This window comes from Camelina sativa, chromosome 1 (genome assembly GCF_030686135.1).
Source record: "Camelina sativa cultivar CO46 ecotype springtype chromosome 1, ASM3068613v1".
Lineage (NCBI taxonomy): Eukaryota > Viridiplantae > Streptophyta > Magnoliopsida > Brassicales > Brassicaceae > Camelina > Camelina sativa.
Window position 1 is genome coordinate 18,544,547 of NC_141880.1, and position 21,357 is coordinate 18,565,903.

At 41.2% G+C, this 21,357-nt stretch overlaps 2 non-coding genes across 2 annotated transcripts; both read left to right on the forward strand.

Moving 5' to 3' along the window:
• The first annotated feature begins 4,596 nt into the window (after positions 1 to 4,596).
• Positions 4,597 to 4,703, forward strand: LOC147950098 (small nucleolar RNA R71). Its single transcript, XR_015565286.1, has one exon. It is a non-coding gene; the product is annotated as a small nucleolar RNA R71 (small nucleolar RNA).
• A 13,158-nt stretch (positions 4,704 to 17,861) lies between these two features.
• LOC147950099 (small nucleolar RNA R71) lies at positions 17,862 to 17,968 on the forward strand. The gene has a single exon (XR_015565728.1). It is a non-coding gene; the product is annotated as a small nucleolar RNA R71 (small nucleolar RNA).
• The last annotated feature ends 3,389 nt before the right edge of the window (positions 17,969 to 21,357 follow it).

Below are 21,357 nucleotides of genomic sequence, written 5' to 3' on the forward strand. Positions count from 1 at the left end.
GGATCCATGAAGTATTGGGGTGGGATGGGAGGGTAACCTTGATATCCTGGATAAGCAGCTGGAGGTGGGAAACCATAGGGTGATCTGGGCTGGAACTCGACCGAGTGCATTGGGGGTGCTCGGTCGAGTGGGTGCTCGAGTGACCCGGTCGAGTTCCTTGAAAAGGGTTGTTCTCGGGTACTTGAGCTCCTCTTCCTCTGATTTGGCTCATACATTGAAGCCCTAGCTGGTTCCACAGTGTTCGCAACTCTAGAAAGTGCTCTAGTTGAGCTACTCCTCCTCAAAGGGCTTGATGGTGTAGGTGAAGAATTCCCACTCTTCAACTCAACAATCTCCTTCTTTAATCCCTTGATGGACCTCTTCCCATGCCATTTGTTCCATTTTTACAGAAGGGTTAATCTCTTGGTAGCCTCCCTCACTCCTCTACTATCTCTTGGGTTGAGCTCATAATCCTCAAAGTAAAATTGCTCCTCCCCATCAGCCATTTGCACATCTCCAGCTTCATCAACTCTAAGTTGAACTATCCCATCAAACAAATGCTCCTCAGCTGGCCAAAAATCAATGTTGGCTCCTTCTTGAATGGTGGCGAGCTCTTGGTTAGGCAAAATCAGTTGCTTTTTCCCAAGTGTTGGAAGTTCAAAGTTGAAAATGTGATTCCCTTGATGCAGCTCCTTGGCTAGGATGAGAGTAGAAGTGAGGTAGCTAGAGTCAATCCATCTTGGTGAAACCCTTTCTCCTCTAAGTGGAACCTTAGCAGCTTGAAGGATTGGAGTAATGATGCTTCCAATGGTTAGTGCTCCTCTTGATCCTTTATTCTCCAACTTGCCTACCCAACTTCTCAAGTAAACCATGTGATCAATGAGCACCATTGCTAGGTCAGTCTCCACAGTGCTCCCAAGAATGATGGTGCCATTCCTTGCTTGAAAGATGACTCCATTAAGAGCCAAATCAATCATCTTTAGCTCCCCCTCATTAATATTCCCAGTTTCCTTCCTAGCAAAGAATGTGTTGGCAAGAGCTTTGTGGAAGTACCTTAGGACTGGGCTCCTTATCCTTGAACTCTTGGAATTGGAGGATGAGTAGTATTTGTTGTCCCCAATGGTTTCCCACACAGCATAGAGCTCTTCTCTTGGAATCATCAAACTCCTATTGCTCCCAACCTCAAAACCAAACACATTGGCTATCTTCTTCATTGAGAGTTCATACCTTTTCCCCTTGATTGTGAAATCAATGTGGCCAGCTCCAAACTCAGCATCCTTCCTTGCATATGTATGCAGCTTGACTGTGGCCAGAAACTCACAACTCTCTTCTTTGTAGCCCTCCATGTAAAGCCCCATAAACTTGGTTAGGTTGCTCTTCTCAAAGAGGTACTCCACATCTTCACCAATGGCTAGCTTCTCCATGGTTTCCTTGTGTGGATATCTTGTCCCTAAGAACTCCATTCTCATGAAAGCATCATAGAGTTGTCTCTTTGACAACCCACAGGACTCAGCTTCTCCATCATCCTCTATCTCTTCTTTTTCACTTTCTTCCTCACTCTCATTCTCACTCTCCTCTTGTTCAACCTCAACTGCTGGCCTCTTCCCTTTGGCCTTGTGTCTCCTCATGAACTCATTGAGAGTTGACTCCCTTTCCTCTTCACTCTCAGTCCTCTCAGGATCTTCCTCAACTCTCTCTCTCCTTGGACGCGGCATCTGGCTCGACCGGCTGCTCGAACCACCACTCGGTCGAGTGCATGATCGAGTGGGGCGTCGAGTGGCCCTTCCAGCTTCTCCTCTTGATTCAAGGCTAGCATCATCACGTTCCATGGAGGTTGCAGCGGTTTGTTGAGACTTCCTAGTGATTCTTGAAGACATATTTCAAATAGAACTGAAGGGAATAGACTCAAAGCTCAAAGTTAATAGGTTAGTGAACCAAAAACTTGAAAGAACTAAGCTTGAGCAAAAGATAAGCTAAGAGAGAGACTTTAAAACTTGAATTCAATGGTTTTGAGCAAATGAGAGAATGTGAGAGGTATAATTTCGTGCAAAGTCTATATAAAGAAGCTAAGGGGACAAAGAGACAAGGGTGGAGCGTCCATACCATTCAAATTTGAAATGGGAATCTTTGACCTGCTTTTTGCTGCCACTCGAGCCCACACTCGACTGTACACGGTCGAGCACCTTGACCAAATTTTGAAATTTCAAAATTTTTCTTCTTGTTCTTCGCTCCACTCGATCGTTCTAATGATTTGAAGATCAAATGGGCCTCAATTCCTTTCCAGCTCGGTCGAGTACCTCTCGTGGGTTGGTCGAGTGGGCTTGCGAGTCTCCTTCTCCAAGTCTAAACCTCTCCTTACCCAACTACATTCTCACCTAAAGGCCTGTCCAACACAAACAAAAAAGAAAACACATCAAAACTACAAGGAAAATAAACCATATTTACAAAGGATACCTTAGGGACTTCCTCCCTAGTGAGCTTGTTTAAAGTCACTAAGCTTGACTTTGGTGTCCTTTTTAGACTTGGTTTAGATACCAAGGAGGTGATGAAATCCTCCCTGGAACCTCTTGATCACTGTGAAGTTGATCCTTGATCACCTCACCCTTAACACACAAACCATGTTTCTTCTTGATTTTGAGCCTTGGTCTTGCCTTCCTTAAGGACCTCTTGTTCAGCTTAACTTGAAGATCCTCAACCATACTAGTCAACTCTTGAACTGACCTCTTAAGCTTTTCCACAGAATCATCTTGAAAGGAGAGCTTAGCCTTTGGAGTTGCTTCACCACTTGAACCTTCTTGACCTCCTTTGTCCTTGATAGTAAAAGGTTGATCATCAATGGTAGGAAGGTTGGTTGGGTTATAGATGTTAAACTTCATGGCTATATCTTCAGCAATGTTCAAGGTCACAAGACCCTCTTTGACATCAATAACTGCTCCAACAGTGGCTAGGAATGGCCTTCCAAGAATGATTGGATCTTCAGGTTCCTTGTCCATCTCCAACACCACAAAATCAGTGTGAACCCTTGCCTTCCCTATCTTGACTGGGACATTCTCCAACCTTCCAACTATTTCTTTGTTTGACCCATCAGCTAAACATATATGAAGGTTGGTGGACTTGAAATCAGTTCTCCCAAGCTTTTGTGCTATGGAGTATGGCATCACACATGTTGAAGCTCCCAAGTCACAAAGGCATTGGTTGTAGTGAAGATAGCTAAGTGTGCAAGGCAGATAGAATGGACCTGGATCTTTAAGCTTGATTGGAATGATAACTCCTCCAAGGTCCTCAAGATCCTTCTCATCTTGAGCTTCAGCCTTCTTCTTTGACAAATCAAGCAAAAAGTCTTTGTAGAGAGGATATGGATCATACTGTTCCAAGGCAGGTCCTCTCTCTTCTTCTTGGTAAGCAATGGTGATCTCTTGTATGGCCAACACTTCCTCAACCACAGCTTCTTCAATCACAACCACTTCCTTCAAAGCCTTCTCTTCCTCTTGTTGCTTAGCCATCATCTCCTTTCTCTCAATGATTTCCCTAAGCTCCTTAATCTTTTTTGCTTTGAAACGTCCTGGGAATGGAAGAGGTGGCTTGTAAGCAGGAGGAATGTACTTAGCAGGCTTGACAGCTTCTGAGTCTGCAACTCGATCGACCACTCGAGCATGCACTCGATCGAGTGGCTGTTCGAGTACTTGGTCGAGTGCAATAACGGACTCCAGTTGCTTTGCACAAACGTCACTTGGGGCTTCAGTAACTAATGAATTCCCCCAAACTTGGACTTCACTGTCCTCAGTGACTTCCTCATCAGAGATACGAATGGCTTTTGCAGTGAACTCCCTTGGATTTTGAACAGCTTTTCCAGGGAGTTGGTTGGGTTTAGGAGCTGAAGTAGAGGCAATGTTACTCTCCATATACTTCATTCTGGAGTTGAGACCGTCAAACTTCATGTTCAGATCATTGGAGTGTGATGTGAGCCTTTGATTCAACTCAGCAAACTGCTTGGCTTCCTCAATCTTGCCTTGTGTTTGCCCAATCAACAACTGTTGCATCATTGCTCTTAAGTCTTGTTCCTGGCCTTGGTTAGTCTGAAACCCTGGTGGGGGACACAATTGGGGCTGGAACACTTGGTGTTGTTGCTTGGGGATGTAGTTTTGTTGTTGTTGAGGTTGAGGAGGTGGATAGACCTGGTCTTGAGGGTTGGCCACATTGGTGCTCCTATAAGAGAGATTGTTGTTCTTGAAACCTCCTTGGTTGTAGCCTTTGAATCCTCCCTGGTTCTGCATGTAGCATAACTCACCAAATTCAGGCTCCCCCTCTTGAACTTGAGCTTCCTCTTCACCAATGAAGTGAATGGACTTGGATTGGCTGAGGAGGATCTTGTCAAGCTTCTCATTGACCATCTTCAAATCCTTCTTATACTTGTCCTCTTGATCAGTTGAGGAGCTCCTTATGGTCCTATCATAGTCCTCATTATAATTGCCATCAGATTGAGCAAGATTCTCAACTAATTCCCATCCTTCTTCCACATTCTTGTTGAGGAAATTGCCATTAGAGGCTGTGTCAAGAAGCATTCTTATCTTAGGAAGCACTCCTCTATACAAGGTGCTTAGAAGTGACTCATTGCTGAAGCCATGGTGAGGACACTGAGTTTGGAATCCTTCAAACCTCTCCCAAGCTTCACAAAAGCTCTCATTATTCCTTTGAGCAAACCCATAAATCTCATTCCTCAGCCTAGCAGTCCTTGCATTGGAGAAGAACTTGGCCAAAAAAGCTTTCTTGCATGCATCCCATGTGGTGATAGCTCCAGTAGGAAGAGTCTTCTCCCAAAGGTGAGCTTTGTCTCCAAGAGAAAATGGGAAGAGTCTTAATTTGAATCCATCTTCACTCACTCCATTGATCTTAGTGAGTCCACATATTCTGTCAAACTCATCAAGGTGATCTAGTGGATCCTCCATTGGCAACCATGAAACTTGTTTGCTTGTATCATTGAGATCAATCCACTCTTGATCTCAAAGTTATTGTTGGCTACTGAAGGTGGCACAATTCCAGCCCTTTGGTTGTGGGTATTGGGTGCATCTCCTGCACCAATGTGCCTTGGTCTTTGCTCATGGATAGCTTGTTGCTCAAGGGAATACTCATCATAGATCCCTAATGCAAATACTATACAATCCTACATGAAACATGATAAACAAGATCCTAATATGCAATGCAAACTACATGAACACTCTTTTTTTTATAAAGAATTTTGCAAAAATTTTCAAATTTTTAGGGTTTTTCTATGCCTTAGATGCTATGCAAGTATTAACATGATGATGATAAAAATTTGAAATAAGAAAACAAAACGCAACATCAAATACTATCTCAAACCCTCCCCCAAACTTAAATCACACAGTCCCTGTGTGAAAGAAATTTGTAAGAGGATTCAAGATCAAACACAAAACACTACATGAAATGCAATGGTATTTACAAGGGAAGGTTATAGTGGTACCTCAAGGATTGGAGAAGAAATTGTCCACATCCTCTTGCATGCTGTCAAAGGTGTAATTGGGGTCTTGTTGATGACTTGGAGTTGGAGATTGGGGCAACTCGATTATGGCCATCGACTGGTACTCGGTCGAGTGCCTGGTCGAGTGGGGGGGTCGAGCTGGCTGCCGAGTCTTCTTTTCCTCTTCTATCTGGCCTCCCTTGCTTCCCTGATCATGAAAATACCAAAACAAAAATCAAAATACCAAAAACCTTAAACAATATGTACATGGATACCTTAGGGACTTCCGCCCTAGTGAGCTTGTTTAGAGTCACTAAGCTTGACTTTTGATGCCTGTTCAGGCTTGGTTTGGATTCCAAGGAGGTGATGAAATCCCCCCTGGTTCTATTTGATAACCTTGGTGCTGTTTCTTGATCACTACCTCCTTAACATTTGAGCTTTGCTTCTTCTTAAACTTGAGTCTTGGTCTTGCCTTCTTCAAAGACCTCTTGTTGAGCTGAACTTGAAGATCCTTCACCAGATCAGTCAGCTCTTGAACTGAACCCTTAAGATGTTGAATTGATTCCTCATGAGATGTGACCTTAGCTGTTGAAGTCTCTTCTTCTCTCAAAACCCCAAAATCAGCCTTATCTTCAATCTTAAATGGTTGACCTCCAGTGGTTGGTAGGTTAGATGGATTTGTAATATCAAAGTTCATGGTCAAACCTTCAGATATGTTCAACCTTATCAGTCCCTCCTTAACATCAATGATTGCTCCTGCTGTGGCAAGGAACGGTCTCCCAAGCAAGATTGGATCCTCTACCTCCTTATCCATCTTTATTATGATGAAATCAGTGGGAATTCTTGCCTTGCCTATCTTGACTAGGAGGCTCTCCAATTTACCAACTACATCTTTGTGTGAACCATCAGCTAGACTTATGTAGAGATTGCTTGGCTTGAATTCAGTGTGTCCAAGCTTTTCTGCTATAGAGTAGGGCATGACACTAACAAATGCTCCAAGATCACACAAGCATTTGTTGAAATGAAGGTAGCTGATGGAGCAAGGTAGATTGAATGGACCTGGATCTTCAAGTTTTGTTGGTACAATAGCTGTCCCAATCTCTTCTTGATCTCTCCTGTTTTGATTCTGAGTTTTCTGCTTGGATATGTCAAGTAACATGTCTTTGTAGAGAGGATATTGGGCATATTGTTCCAAAGCTGGTCCTCTCTCCTCTTCCTTCTCTTCAATGACAACCTCCTATCGAATGACCCTCACTTCCTTCTTTTCACTCACAACCTCTTCCTTCAAAGCCATGACTTTTTCCTTCTCAATGACTTCCCCTTGTTGTAAAGCTAACTCCTTTTCTTGTTGCAAAGCCAACTTTTCCCTTTTTTCAATAATTTCTCTGAGTTCTTTCAGCTTTTGTGCTTTGAAACGTCCTGGGAATGGTAGAGGTGGTTTATAAGCAGGAGGAATGTACTTAGCAGGCTTAACAGCTTCTGGGACATCAACTCGACTGGAAACTCGATCAGTCACTCGATCGTGTGTGTGTTCGAGTGGGGGGTCGAGTTCTTTGTCAACTTCAGCTTGTTTTGCACAATCTTCACTTTGAGCTTCAAGAAATGACCAATCCTCCCCAGTTTTAACTTCACTATCCTCAGTGACAACTGCCTCATTGAGATGAATGGCCTTAGCAGTGCATTCCCTTGGGTGTTGAAGTTGGTTTGGTGTAGGAGAGGAAGTAGAAGCCATGCAACTCTCCATGTTCGTGATTGTAGAGCTCAGTCTCTCCAACTGGTTGTTCAGTCCAGTAGAATAAGAATTCAACGTTTGGTGCAGCTCAGCAAACTGCCTTGCTTCCTCAATCTGCTTAGTGGCTTGCCCAAGCAACTTTTGTTGCAGCATAGCTCTTAAGTCAGGTTCTTGAGCCTGTGAGGTCTGGAACCATGGAGAGGGATACAAGTCAGCCTGGTATACTGGTTGATGTTGCATGGGTATGTAATTGAACATACTGTTGTGGTACATCATTACTGACTCGAACAGGTACTCGGTCGAGCACAGGCTTGAGTTGAAGGCCTGGCTGACTGAGATGAGAAGACAAATGTATTCGGGTTGTGACTCGATCAGGTACTCGATCAGCACTCGGTCGAGTGCTAGCTCGAGTTGATGGTCGAGTTGGTACCTGAAACTCAACACAAACAAGCAGAAGAAGAATCGAGATTAGTAGTGATCAAGGTAGCAATAGAACTTAATCTTAGACTAATAATGACCCTAATTGTCACAAATAAACACTCAAATGGGCAACGGCGCCAAATTGAAACTGACTTTTTCTGTGGTGTGGTGAATGATGAATGTAATGATGACTTATGAATGAATGGATGTCAGGGTGTTTCAATTCCCCTTATGCAATTGTAGTATAAGAGGTGTCAATCCAATTTGAGTGTTTGTGAACAATCAATATGTGCATATGAGTCTAAGTCAAGCCAGATGTAAAGGATGTTTGTCACTAACAATCCTATAATGAAAATGCAAAGTGCAGTAAGCAAACAACAAGAACTAAGAACTAAATGCAAATGAAACAGAATGATTATAATAGCAAGAACAGAAATAGAAACTATGTTGATGAAGAACTAATGCAAGACAAGTAATGAACAGAAAGCTAAATGGATGCAACAGAAATAAAACAGGAATTAAACAGGACAATAACAAATCATAAACACAAGTTCTGGGGACGAACTCGAGCAGCACTCGACCGAGTGTAGGTCGAGCACAGGGTCGAGCTAGACTAAACGTGAAAATAGAGCAACACAATAAAAACAGAGCAATGCAAAAACGAATCAAACAACAAGCAAGCAATGATATTTAGACTAAGATATTTATAAACAAAGAAGGCCTTGAGGAGGGATTCATGGGCTGAACTAATCATTGTGGTTATCTAACTTGGTCAACAAATCTCAAGCAAACTTTTAGCTAATCTCTAGACATACTATTCTAAGACATGTTTAATCCACTCTCATGGCAAGAAACAATCAAACCTATGCATTTCTAGACTTGTTCTCACAAAGTAAAGAATCTACACAAGCAGGCATTAAGCAATACATCTCAAACCAAACAAGACCTCTAATCTCTTAGCAAGCCTAATGGTAAGCTCTAGATCTAGCCTTCTCTATGCTCCTTGAACATTGGTGTGATGCTAAGATGCTTAAAATGAAACCCTACCTTCTCAGATATAGGATCAGCATTAAGAACATCTAGCCTAGAAGAGATCTACAACAATCAAGCTTGACCAAATCAAATAAACCACAAGATCAATCCAGCCTAACCCATCCTCAAGGTCCTAAGCAAACTACTCACAAGAACACATGGAGAAATAAGTCAAAAACCCAGAAAATATTGAAACTTGCATTATTAGAAAGATAAAACAGAGATCTACAATATTGATGAAGAAATGAAACTCGAAATCTTAATATCTTGAAAGTTATGAAACCAACAAAATACAAGAATCTAGTCTTTTTTTCTTAAACAAGTACAAAATCTAAAAATAAAAGAAAGTGCAAAAGGAATAAATCTAAAAAAGGTAAAAATTAGGTTTTAGACTCTCTAAAAAGCTGGACTCCTTGGTGGCTGCAGGTACAAGGGCTTTATATAGGAGATGAGGTGGAAGCCCTAAAAATACAAAAAGTCAAAGAAGTCAACGGCTCGGTCAACTCGACCAGTGCTCGGTCGAGTGGCTGGTCGAGCTGGCTTCTCTCGTGCATTCTCCACTCGGTCGAGTCCTTCTCAGCACACGGTCGAGTGTCTGGTCGAGTGTGCGGTCGAGTTGGACTCTGGACCTTGATTCTTCAGCCTTAACTCTCTTGTTTTCTCCTCAGGATTGCTTCACTTCTCCTCAGCATTGCTTCCATGCTCCTTGAGCTCCAAAATCACCTGTTTATGCATGAAAGATGCAAATGCAATGCAACTATACTCTAATGCATGATTAGTCCAAAAGCTACACAATAATGGCCTAAATGGATAGCAAAAGATGCAAAAGTTGTGAATAAACTAAGGGAAAACAAGGTAAAATATATGAACATCATTCATCATGTGTTCTTGTGAGTAGTTGCTTAGGATCTTGAGGATGGGTTAGGCTGGGTTGTGTTTGAGGATTGTTTGATTTGGCCACGCTTGATTGTTGTAGATCTCTTCTAGGCTAGATGTTCTTAATGCTGGTCCTATAACCGAGAGGGTAGGATCTGATCTCAAGCATCTTAGCATCACACTGAAACAAGATTTATATTGTGGTGTGAATGATGATGTATGCAATGGTGAGATATGAATGGAATGATGGATGGGTGTTTCAATTCCCCTTATGCTATTGCAGTACAAGAGGTATCAATCCTAAATGAGTGTTTGTGAACAATTAAGATATGCATATGAACCTAAGTTAAGACAAATGTAAAGATTGTTTGTCACTAACAATCCTAGGAAGAAAATGTAAAATGCAGAAAATAAACTACAAGAGCTAACAACTAGATGCAGATGAAACTGAATGATTGAAACAGTGATAAAGCAAGAACAGAAACAGAGACTACTACTAATGAACTAATGCAAGATAATTAATGAACTGAAAACTAAATGTATGCAACTGGAATGAAACAGGAATGAAACAAGACAAACACAAATCATAGACACAGAGTTCTGGGGATGAACTCGAGCAGCACTCGACCGAGTGTAGGTCGAGTGGGTGGTCGAGCTAGACTAGATGCAGAAACAGAGCAATGCAATAAAAACAGAGTAATGCTAAATCCAATCAAACAACAAGCAAGCAACAGGATTAAGACTAAGATTTCAATAAACAAAGAAGGTCCTGAGGATGGATTCATGGGATGGACTAATCATTGTGGTTATCTAACTTGGTCAACAAATCTCAAGCAAACTTTGAGCTAACCTCTAGACATATTAATCTAAGACAAGTTTCTCCCACTCTCATGGTCAAGAAACAATCAAACCTATGCAATTCTAGACTTGTTCTCACACAGTAAAGAATCTACACAAGCAGGCATTAAGCAATACATCTCAAACCAATCAAGACCTCTAATCTCTTAGCAAGCCTAATGGTAAGCTCTAGATCTAGCCTTATCTATGCTTCCTAAACATTGGTGTGATGCTAAGGAGCTTGAAATCAGACTCTACCCTCTCAGATATAGAATCAGCATTAAGATCATCTACCCTAGAAGAGATCTACAACAATCAAGCTTGACCAAGTCACACAAACCACAAGATCAATCCATCCTAACCCATCCTCAAGATCCTAAGGAAACTACTCACAACAATACATGATGATCAAAGTCAAAAACCCAGAAAATATTGAAACTTGCATTATTAGAAAGATTAAACAAAGATCTTTAATATTGATGAAAGGATGAAACTCAAATTCTCAATATCTTGAAAGTTATAGAACCAACAAAATATAAGAATCTAGTCTTCTTTTTTAAGGAAGTACAAGATCTTAAAAAATAAAAATGCAAAAGGAATAAAACTAAAAAAAGTAAAAACTAGGTTTAGGGAATATCTAAAAAGTTGCACACTTTGGTGGCTGCAGGTACAAGGCCCTATATAGGTGAGGAGGTGGAAGCCCTAAAAATAGAAAAAGTCAAAGTAGTCAACAGCTCGGTCAACTCGACCAGTGCTCGGTCGAGTCCATGGTCGAGCTGGCTTCTCTCGTGCACACTCCACTCGGTCGAGTCCATCTACCCACTCGGTCGAGTCCATCTACCCACTCGGTCGAGTGCTTGGTCGAGTTGGACTCTGGACCTTGGTTCTTCAGCCTTAACTCTCTTGCTTTCCCTTCAAGATTGCTTCACTTCTCCTCAGGATTGCTTCCATGCTCCTTAAGCTCCAAAATCACCTGTTTATGCATGAAAAGATGCAAATGCAATGCAACTATACTCTAATGCATGATTAGTCCTAAAGCTACACAATAATGGCCTAAATGGATAGTAAAAGATGCAAAAGTTGTGAATAAACTAAGGGAAAACAAGGTAAAATATATGAACATCAACACCCCCAAACTTAGTCTTTGCTTGCCCTCAAGCAAATAATCAAGACAAAAGATGGTAGGTGAGGTTTGAAAGTGGGATCTCAGCTCCTAAAGCTTGCAAATAGACTATCTAGAATCAATGTCCAAGTTACTAGTACTATGATGCAATTTGAATGAGCTATACTTAAAGACTTTAGACAAGCATATCACAACCTTCACTGATTTGTACCTAACACTTTCTACCAAGCTCAATCCCAAAAATAGGCCTCACACACACAAGAATAAACATGGCTTGAAAGAAGGTTTGGTTAGGGGTAGGGAAACTGATCTAAAAGTGAAATCAGCTACTTGGATCAACAAGAGTGGCAAAAGGAGTAAGATGATCCAAATAAGTATATGGTATCCATGAGTTTAAAGCAATGCATACATTGATAATTAACAGTCAATATTAGGTTCTTATAGATAGGAAATGGCATCAAATCACAGCATGCTTCAATTTAGACCAAATGCAATTCAGGAATTCAAGGCTTGGTTCAATCTTATGCTTCTAACCACTCAACTAGCATCAAAGTACTATTAACTTGGGCATTGATCCTAGTCTAGTGAATAAACAAGTTAACAAGGGAATACTCATCATAGATCCCTAATGCAAATACTATACAATCCTACATGAAACATGCTAAACGAGATCCTAATGTGCAGTGCAAACTACATGAACACTCTTTTTTTATAAAGATTTTTGCAAAAATTTTCAAATTTTTAGGGTTTTTCTATGCCTTAGATGATTATGCAAGTGCTAACATGATGATGATAAAAATTTGAAATAACAAAACAAAACACAACATCAAATGCTATCTCAAACCCTCCCCCAAACTTAAATCACACAGTCCCTTGTGTGAAAGAAATTTGCTTGAGGATTCAAGACTTAAAACAAAACACAACATATGAAATGCTATGGTATATACAATGGTAAGGTGATAATGTTACCTCAAGGATTGGAGAAGAAGCTGTCCACATCCTCCTGCATACTATCAAAGGTGTAGCTGGGATCCTGCTGGTGACTGGAGGAAGGTGATTGGGGCAGCTCGACAATGCCAATCGACCGTGACTCGGTCGAGTGCATGTCCGAGTGGGGGGGTCGAGCTGGACCGCGAGTCTCCGTTAGCTGTCCCTTCCTGTTCTATTCAGACTCCCTAGCTTGCCTAACCATGAAAATACGAAAGCAAAAATCAAAATACTAAAATTCCAAGGCAATATGTACAGAGATACCTTAGGGATTTCCTCCCTAGTGAGCTTGTTTAAAGTCACTAAGCTTGACTTTGATGCCTTTTCATGATTGAGGAGCATCCTTGAGAAGCATTGTGCACTTCTCATGAGTTTCCTTCTCCCCTAAATACTTCTTAACTCTCTGACCATTGACTGTAAATTCACTCCCATCCTTGTTGAGAAGTGTTACAGCTCCATAAGGTAGGATATCCTTGACTTCAAAAGGGCCTCCCCATCTACTTTTTAGCTTCCCAGGGAATAACTTGACTCTTGAATTGTAGAGCAAAGCCTGGTCTTCAGCCTTTAGGTCCTTGATAAGAATCTTTTTATCATGAAAGGCTTTTGTTCTCTCCTTGTAGATTTTGGAATTTTCATAAGCTTCCAATATGATTTCCTCAAGCTCATGCAGATCAAGGCTTCTCTTGGCTTGTGCTGTTTCTAGATCCAAGTTTAAGAGTTTTATTGCCCAGAGAGCCTTGTACTCAACTTCAACTGGGAGGTGGCAAGACTTGCCATACACAAGCTGGAATGGGGTTCTTCCTATTGGTGTTTTGAAAGCTGTCCTATATGCCCAAAGTGTTTCATCAAGTTTAGTAGACCAATCCTTTCTTGTTGCTCCCACTATTCTTGACAGAATGGCCTTGATCTTCTTATTGGAAACTTCAACTTGCCCACTAGTTTGGGGATGATAAGCTGTAGACACTTTGTGCTTAACTCCATACTTCTTTAGCATTCCTTCAAAGATTTTGTTGATGAAGTGTGTTCCTCCATCACTTATCACAGCCCTTGGAATTCCATACCTTGGGAAGATTATTGATTTGAAGAGCTTAAGGACTACCTTGTGGTCATTAGTGGGGCTAGCAATGGCTTCTACCCACTTTGAGACATAGTCCACTGCCACAAGTATGTAGACATTCCCATTTGAAGGAGGGTTAAAAGGTCCTATGAAATCAATTCCCCACACATCAAATATCTCAACTTCAAGGATTGGATTCTGTGGCATCTCATTCCTCCTTGTGATGTTCCCCATTCTTTGGCAAGCATCACACTTTGTAATGAACTTGTGAGTATCCTTGAATAAAGTAGGCCACCATAGGCCAGCTTGTAAGACTTTCTGGGCTGTCTTGAAAGTTGCAAAATGTCCTCCATAAGCAGAACCATGACAATGTCCCAACACTCTTTCTACTTCACTTTCTGCTATGCATCTTCTAAACAACCCATCTGACCCCTTTTTGTAGAGATAAGGTTCATCCCAATAGTATCCATTTATGTCCTTGAGGAGTTTCTTCTTTTTGTAATGGTCCATGTCCACTGGGATTTCCTCACACACCTTGTAGTTGACTATATCAGCATACCAAGGTAGATCCTCACTCTCAAGTGCCAACCACTCCTCCATCTGCTCCTGCTCGATCGGGTCACCAAACTCACACGGTCGAGTGCCTGCTCGAGTTGGTGGTCGAGCTGGCTGCCGGGTTGTTCCAAGTAGCATCAGTTTCTCCTCAGGCATTGAGTCATCAATTGGAATCTCCTCCTCTATCCTCATCCTTGATAAATGATCAGCTACTCCATTCTCTATCTCTTTCTTATCAACTATTTCCATGTCAAATTCTTGGAGAAGCAAAATCTACCTCAACAGCCTTGGTTTGGTGTCTTTCTTTGAGTAGATGTGCCTCAAGGCAGCATGATCAGTGTACACAATCACCTTGGATCCTACCAAGTAGCTTCTGAATTTTTCAAAAGCAAATACCACTGCTAGGAGTTCATTTTCTGTTGTTGAGTATCTTCCTTGAGTTTCATCCAAGGTTCTACTTGCATAGTGAATCACATGCAGCTTCTTATCTTTTTTCTGTCCTAGAACTGCTCCTACTGCAAAGTTTGAAGCATCACACATGATCTCAAATGGAAGATCCCAGTTTGGTGCTTGGACTATTGGGGCTGAAATCAAAGCAGCCTTGATCTCCTTGAATGCTTTCAAGCAATCTTCATCAAAATTAAACTCAGTCTCCTTACAAAGCAACCTTGTCAATGGCCTAGCTATCTTTGAGAAGTCCTTGATGAACCTCCTATAGAACCCAGCATTGGCAAGGAAGCTTCTTATGTCCTTGACTGTTTTTGGTGGTTGAAGTTGAACCATAACTTCAATCTTTGCCTTGTCAACTTCAATTCCCTTCTCTGAAATCTTATGACCAAGGACTATCCCTTCTTCAACCATGAAGTGACATTTTTCCCAATTCAAAACCAGGTTTGTCTCCTCACATCTCTTTAAGACCCTGCATAGATTAGCAAGACAAGAAGGGAAAGAATCTCCATAGACAGAGAAGTCATCCATAAAAACTTCAACCACATCCTCAATGAGATCAGAGAAGATTGACATCATGCACCTTTGAAAGGTAGCTGGAGCATTACATAATCCAAATGGCATCCTCCTATATGCAAAGGTACCATATGGACATGTGAATGTTGTCTTCTCTTGATCATTAGGATGAATAGGAATTTGGAAAAATCCAGAGTATCCATCCAAGAAACAGTAATGAGTGTGATTGGCTAATCTTTCCAACATTTGATCAATGAAAGGAAGAGGAAAATGATCTTTCCTAGTTGCTGAATTTAGTTTCCTATAGTCAATGCACATCCTATGACCTGTTATGGTTCTAGTTGGAATTAACTCATCTTGATCATTCTTTATTACAGTGATTCCTCCTTTTTTAGGGACACAATGGACTGGTGAAACCCAAGTACTATCAGAAATAGGATAGATTACACCAGCATCAAGCAACTTAAGGATCTCCTTTTTGACTACTTCCTTTAAGTTGGGGTTTAACCTTCTTTGGGGTTCAATGCTAGAATAAGATTCATTTTCAAGGTGAATTCTATGCATGCATAGGCTAGGTGAAAGTCCTTGAATGTCATCTAAAGTATAACCAATGGCTTTTCTATACTTCCTCAATTCAACAACTAGCAAGTCAAGTTCATTCTCATTCAATTTAGCATTAACTATTACTGGATAAGTAGAGTTCTTACCAAGAAAAACGTACCTTAGCCCAGATGGAAGAGGTTTTAGCTCTACTTTTGGTGCTTTCAACTCAGACCAGTCATCTCTAGAGGATTCAGCAGTGCAATCGGTCGAGTGGTTCCTGCACTCGGTCGAGTGCGTGGTCGAGTGGGCAGTCGAGCTGTCCGTATTTGCTACTTGAACTGACCAAACTGCCTCCCTCAATGTTGGTAATCCCTCGAAAATCTCTGGATGGCCTGATTCTTTACATGAATCAAATATCTCTTCATAGGCCTTGGTCTCTTTATAGATGAACCCTTCCTCTCCACTTTTGGTCAAGGCAGTCCTAAGATGATCTTGTTCTGCTAGTTCTTCCACTAGTTCTCCTGTCAGCTTATCCAGCTCTTCAGTCCAAAAGACTTGTCCCCCAATTGTTGGTTTCTTCATAGCCTCCACAATATCAAATGTCATTTTGAGGTCATCTCCCAAGTTGAGATCAATCTTCCCTTCTCTCACATCTATTATTGCTCCTACTGTAGCAAGGAAAGGTCTTCCCAAAATCAAAGGATCTTTTGGCTCTTCATCCATTTCCAAGACTACAAAATCTGTTGGGACTTCTACTGCTCCAATTCTAACAGGTAGATCTTCCAAAACACCATGTGGTAGTCTTATTGATCTATCAGCTAAGATCAAAGATATATTGCATGGTTTATACCTTGTAAATCCAAGGCGCCTTGCAACTGTCAAAGGCATGAGGCTCACTGAGGCTCCCAAATCACAAAGGCATCTGTTGAAAGTCAAAGGTCCTATTGAGCAAGGTATAGTGAAGGAGCCTGGATCTCTCAACTTTTGAGGGTTAACTTGCTTTTGGATTATGGCACTACACTCATGGTTAAGATGCACCATCCCCTGAACTTCCTTGATTCTTTCCATCACAGCATCTTTCAAGAACTTCTGGTAAGGAGGAATCATCACAAAAGCATCAATCAAGGGCATCCTAAGCTCAATCTCTCTAACTTGTTTGTCAAACAATGCTTTATACTTGTCGACCATTTGCTTCTTAAACCTTCCTGGGAAGGGAAATGGAGGCTTGTAAGGAGGGGGAATTGACCTAGCTTCCTTTTCCTTGGAGGTAGCTGGCTTAGATGTTTCCTGAGCAGCTGCTCGATCAGGCACTCGATCATGCACACGGTCGAGTGCCTGCTCGAGTGGACGGTCGATCTGAACACTAGTTTTATCCTGAGCTCCTTCTTGTTGAAAACCCTCCCCATCTTGTTCCACACTGTCCTCAGTGGTTGGTAAAGTTCCCTTTTTGTCTTGTAAAACTCTTCCACTGCGCAAATTAATGGCATGAGCACTTTCTAAAGATTGCATAATAGCTTTGCCTTTGTTGTACTCTTGCTTAGAGGCAGAAGTTTGTTGACCCTCTAGTGTTGTAATCCTTGAAGTAAGTGTGTCAAACTTTCTATTTAGGTCACTGTAAAGATCTGTTATCCTCCTGTTCAGCTCAGCAAATTTATTGGTGTCCTCAATCTTCCCTTGTGCTTGACCAATCAACAGTTGTTGTACCATGGCTCTAAAGTCTTGTTCCTGGCCTTGGTTAGTCTGAAACCCTGGTGGGGGACACAACTGGGGCTGGAACACCTGTTGCTGTTGTTTGGGGACATAGTTTTGGTGCTGTTGAGGCTGTTGAGGAGGGTAGACTTGATCTTGTGGGTTGGCCACATTTGTGCTCCTATAGGACAGATTATTGTTCCTAAACCCTCCTTGGTTATAACCCTTGAAACCTCCTTGGTTTTGCATATAGCATAACTCAGCAAACTCATTCTCTCCCTCTTGAACTGGAGGCTCCTCTTCACTAACAAAGTGAATAGACTTTTGCTGACTGAGCAAGATCCTATCAAGCTTTTCATTCACCATTTTCAGATCCTTCTTGTACTTGTCTTCTTGATCAGTTGATGATGACCTTATGGTTCTGTCATAGTCTTCATTGTAGTTCCCATCAGACTGTGCAAGGTTCTCTACTAACTCCCAGCCTTCTTCCACATTCTTATTGAGGAAGTTTCCATTGGAGGCTGTATCAAGAAGCATTCTGAACTTGGGAAGCACTCCTCTATACAATGTGCTCAACAAAGACTCCACACTGAAACCATGATGAGGACACTGAGTTTGGTACCCTTTGAACCTCTCCCAAGCTTCACAAAAGCTTTCATTACTCCTTTGAGCAAATCCAGAGATCTCATTCCTTAGTCTTGCTGTCCTAGCATTGGAGAAAAACTTGGCCAAGAAAGCCTTCTTGCATGCATCCCAAGTAGTGATTGCACCAGTAGGGAGAGTCTTTTCCCATAAATGAGCCTTGTCCCCAAGTGAGAAAGGGAACAACCTCAGCTTGAAACCATCTTCACTTACTCCATTGATCTTGGTAAGACCACAGATTCTGTCAAACTCATCAAGATGATCTAGTGGATCCTCCATAGGCAATCCATGGAATTTATTGGCCTGAATCATTGAGATCAATCCACTCTTGATCTCAAAGTTGTTGTTGGCAACAGTTGGTGGCACAATGCCAGCTCTTTGGTTGTGAGTGTTGGGTGCATCTCCAGCACCAATGTTCCTTGGTCTCTGAACCTGATCCTGTTGATCCATAGCTACTATAACCTCTTGTTGTTGCTGAACAACTCTCCTTTGCTTAGCTCCTAAACTCTTGGTCTTGTTGTTGATGTTGTCAATAGGCCTAAGAAGATTTTCCTTTCCTTTAGACCTTGTGTGCATTAACAGACACAAACGATTTTTGCTAGGCAAGCGACTGAGCACAGGCTCAAGTAGGAGGTCAAGTCGACTGGAAAATGATGGTTATAGAGATCCGGCTTCTGGCTCGAGCAGGTGCTCGATCACGACTTGGTCGTGTGGTGGTCGAGTGACTGGTCGAGTGGTACCTGAAATGGAACTTCAACCCAGAAACAGAAGATTCGAGTACAGCAACCTCACAAGCGTATAAAAGAACTTAATCTTAGACTAATATGGATCCTAAATGTCACAAAAACACACTCAAATGGGCAACGGCGCCAAATTGAAACAAGATTTATATTGTGGTGTGAATGATGATGTATGCAATGGTGAGATATGAATGGAATGATGGATGGGTGTTTCAATTCCCCTTATGCTATTGCAGTACAAGAGGTATCAATCCTAAATGAGTGTTTGTGAACAATTAAGATATGCATATGAATCCAAGTTAAGACAAATGTAAAGATTGTTTGTCACTAACAATCCTAGGAAGAAAATGTAAAATGCAGAAAATAAACTACAAGAGCTAACAACTAGATGCAGATGAAACTGAATGATTGAAACAGTGATAAAGCAAGAACAGAAACAGAGACTACTACTAATGAACTAATGCAAGATAATTAATGAACTGAAAACTAAATGTATGCAACTGGAATGAAACAGGAATGAAACAAGACAAACACAAATCATAGACACAGAGTTCTGGGGATGAACTCGAGCAGCACTCGACCGAGTGTAGGTCGAGTGGGTGGTCGAGCTAGACTAGATGCAGAAACAGAGCAATGCAATAAAAATAGAGTAATGCTAAATCCAATCAAACAACAAGCAAGCAACAGGATTAAGACTAAGATTTCAATAAACGAAGAAGGTCCTGAGGATGGATTCATGGGATGGACTAATCATTGTGGTTTTCTAACTTGGTCAACAAATCTCAAGCAAACTTTGAGCTAACCTCTAGACATATTAATCTAAGACAAGTTTCTCCCACTCTCATGGTCAAGAAACAATCAAACCTATGCAATTCTAGACTTGTTCTCACACAGTAAAGAATCTACACAAGCAGGCATTAAGCAATACATCTCAAACCAAACAAGACCTCTAATCTCTTAGCAAGCCTAATGGTAAGCTCTAGATCTAGCCTTATCTATGCTTCCTAAACATTGGTGTGATGCTAAGAAGCTTGAAATCAGACTCTACCCTCTCAGATATAGAATCAGCATTAAGATCATCTACCCTAGAAGAGATCTACAACAATCAAGCTTGACCAAGTCACACAAACCACAAGATCAATCCATCCTAACCCATCCTCAAGATCCTAAGGAAACTACTCACAACAATACATGATGATCAAAGTCAAAAACCCAGAAAATATTGAAACTTGCATTATTAGAAAGATTAAACAAAGATCTTTAATATTGATGAAAGGATGAAACTCAAATTCTCAATATCTTGAAAGTTATAGAACCAACAAAATATAAGAATCTAGTCTTCTTTTTTAAGGAAGTACAAGATCTTAAAAAATAAAAATGCAAAAGGAATAAAACTAAAAAAAGTAAAAACTAGGTTTAGGGAATATCTAAAAAGTTGCACACTTTGGTGGCTGCAGGTACAAGGCCTTATATAGGTGAGGAGGTGGAAGCCCTAAAAATAGAAAAAGTCAAAGTAGTCAACGGCTCGGTCAACTCGACCAGTGCTCGGTCGAGTCCATGGTCGAGCTGGCTTCTCTCGTGCACACTCCACTCGGTCGAGTCCATCTACCCACTTGGTCGAGTCCATCTACCCACTCGGTCGAGTGCTTGGTCGAGTTGGACTCTGGACCTTGGTTCTTCAGCCTTAACTCTCTTGCTTTCCCTTCAAGATTGCTTCACTTCTCCTCAGGATTGTTTCCATGCTCCTTAAGCTCCAAAATCACCTGTTTATGCATGAAAAGATGCAAATGCAATGCAACTAAACTCTAATGCATGATTAGTCCTAAAGCTACACAATAATGATGAAAATGGCTAGCAAAAGATGCAAAAGATGTGAATAAACTAAGGGAAAACATGGTAAAATATATGAACATCATGAAACAAACAAAATATAAGAATCTAGTCTTTCTCTCTCAAACAAGTACAAGATCTAAAAATAAAAGAAAAGTGCAAAAGGAATAATATCTAAAAAAGGTAAAAACTAGGTTTTAGACTCTCTAAAAAGCTGGGCTCTTTTGTGGCTGCAAGTACAAGGGCCTTATATAGGAGGTGAGGTGGAAGCCCTAAAAATACAAAAAGTCAAAGTGGTCAACGGCTCGGTCAACTCGACCAGTGCTCGGTCGAGTGGCTGGTCGAGCTGGCTTCTCTCGTGCATTCTCCACTCGGTCGAGTCCTCCTCAGCACACGGTCGAGTGGTGCGGTCGAGTTGGACTCCGGACCTTGATTCTACAGCCTTAACTCTCTTGTTTTCTCCTCAGCATTGCTTCCATGCTCCTTAAGCTCCAAAATCACCTGTTTATGCATGAAAAGATGCAAATGCAATGCAACTATACTCTAATGCATGATTAGTCCTAAAGCTACACAATAATGGCCTAAATGGATAGCAAAAGATGCAAAAGTTGTGAATAAACTAAGGGAAAACAAGGTAAAATATATGAACATCAACCACTCATACCCATTTTGTCCCAAAACATGCTAAAACCGAGAAAACATTGATTTGACGCAGTAAACAGCTTTGTTAATGTTTCTAGGGTCAGAATGTGTGACAATCCAATGCATTTGACTAATTGTAATAGTTGGGATAAATTTGGAGTGTTTAGACAACACTTAAAGCCGTTTTAACTCGAATCAAACTAAAACCGAGAAAACATTGATTCAAAGCAGTAA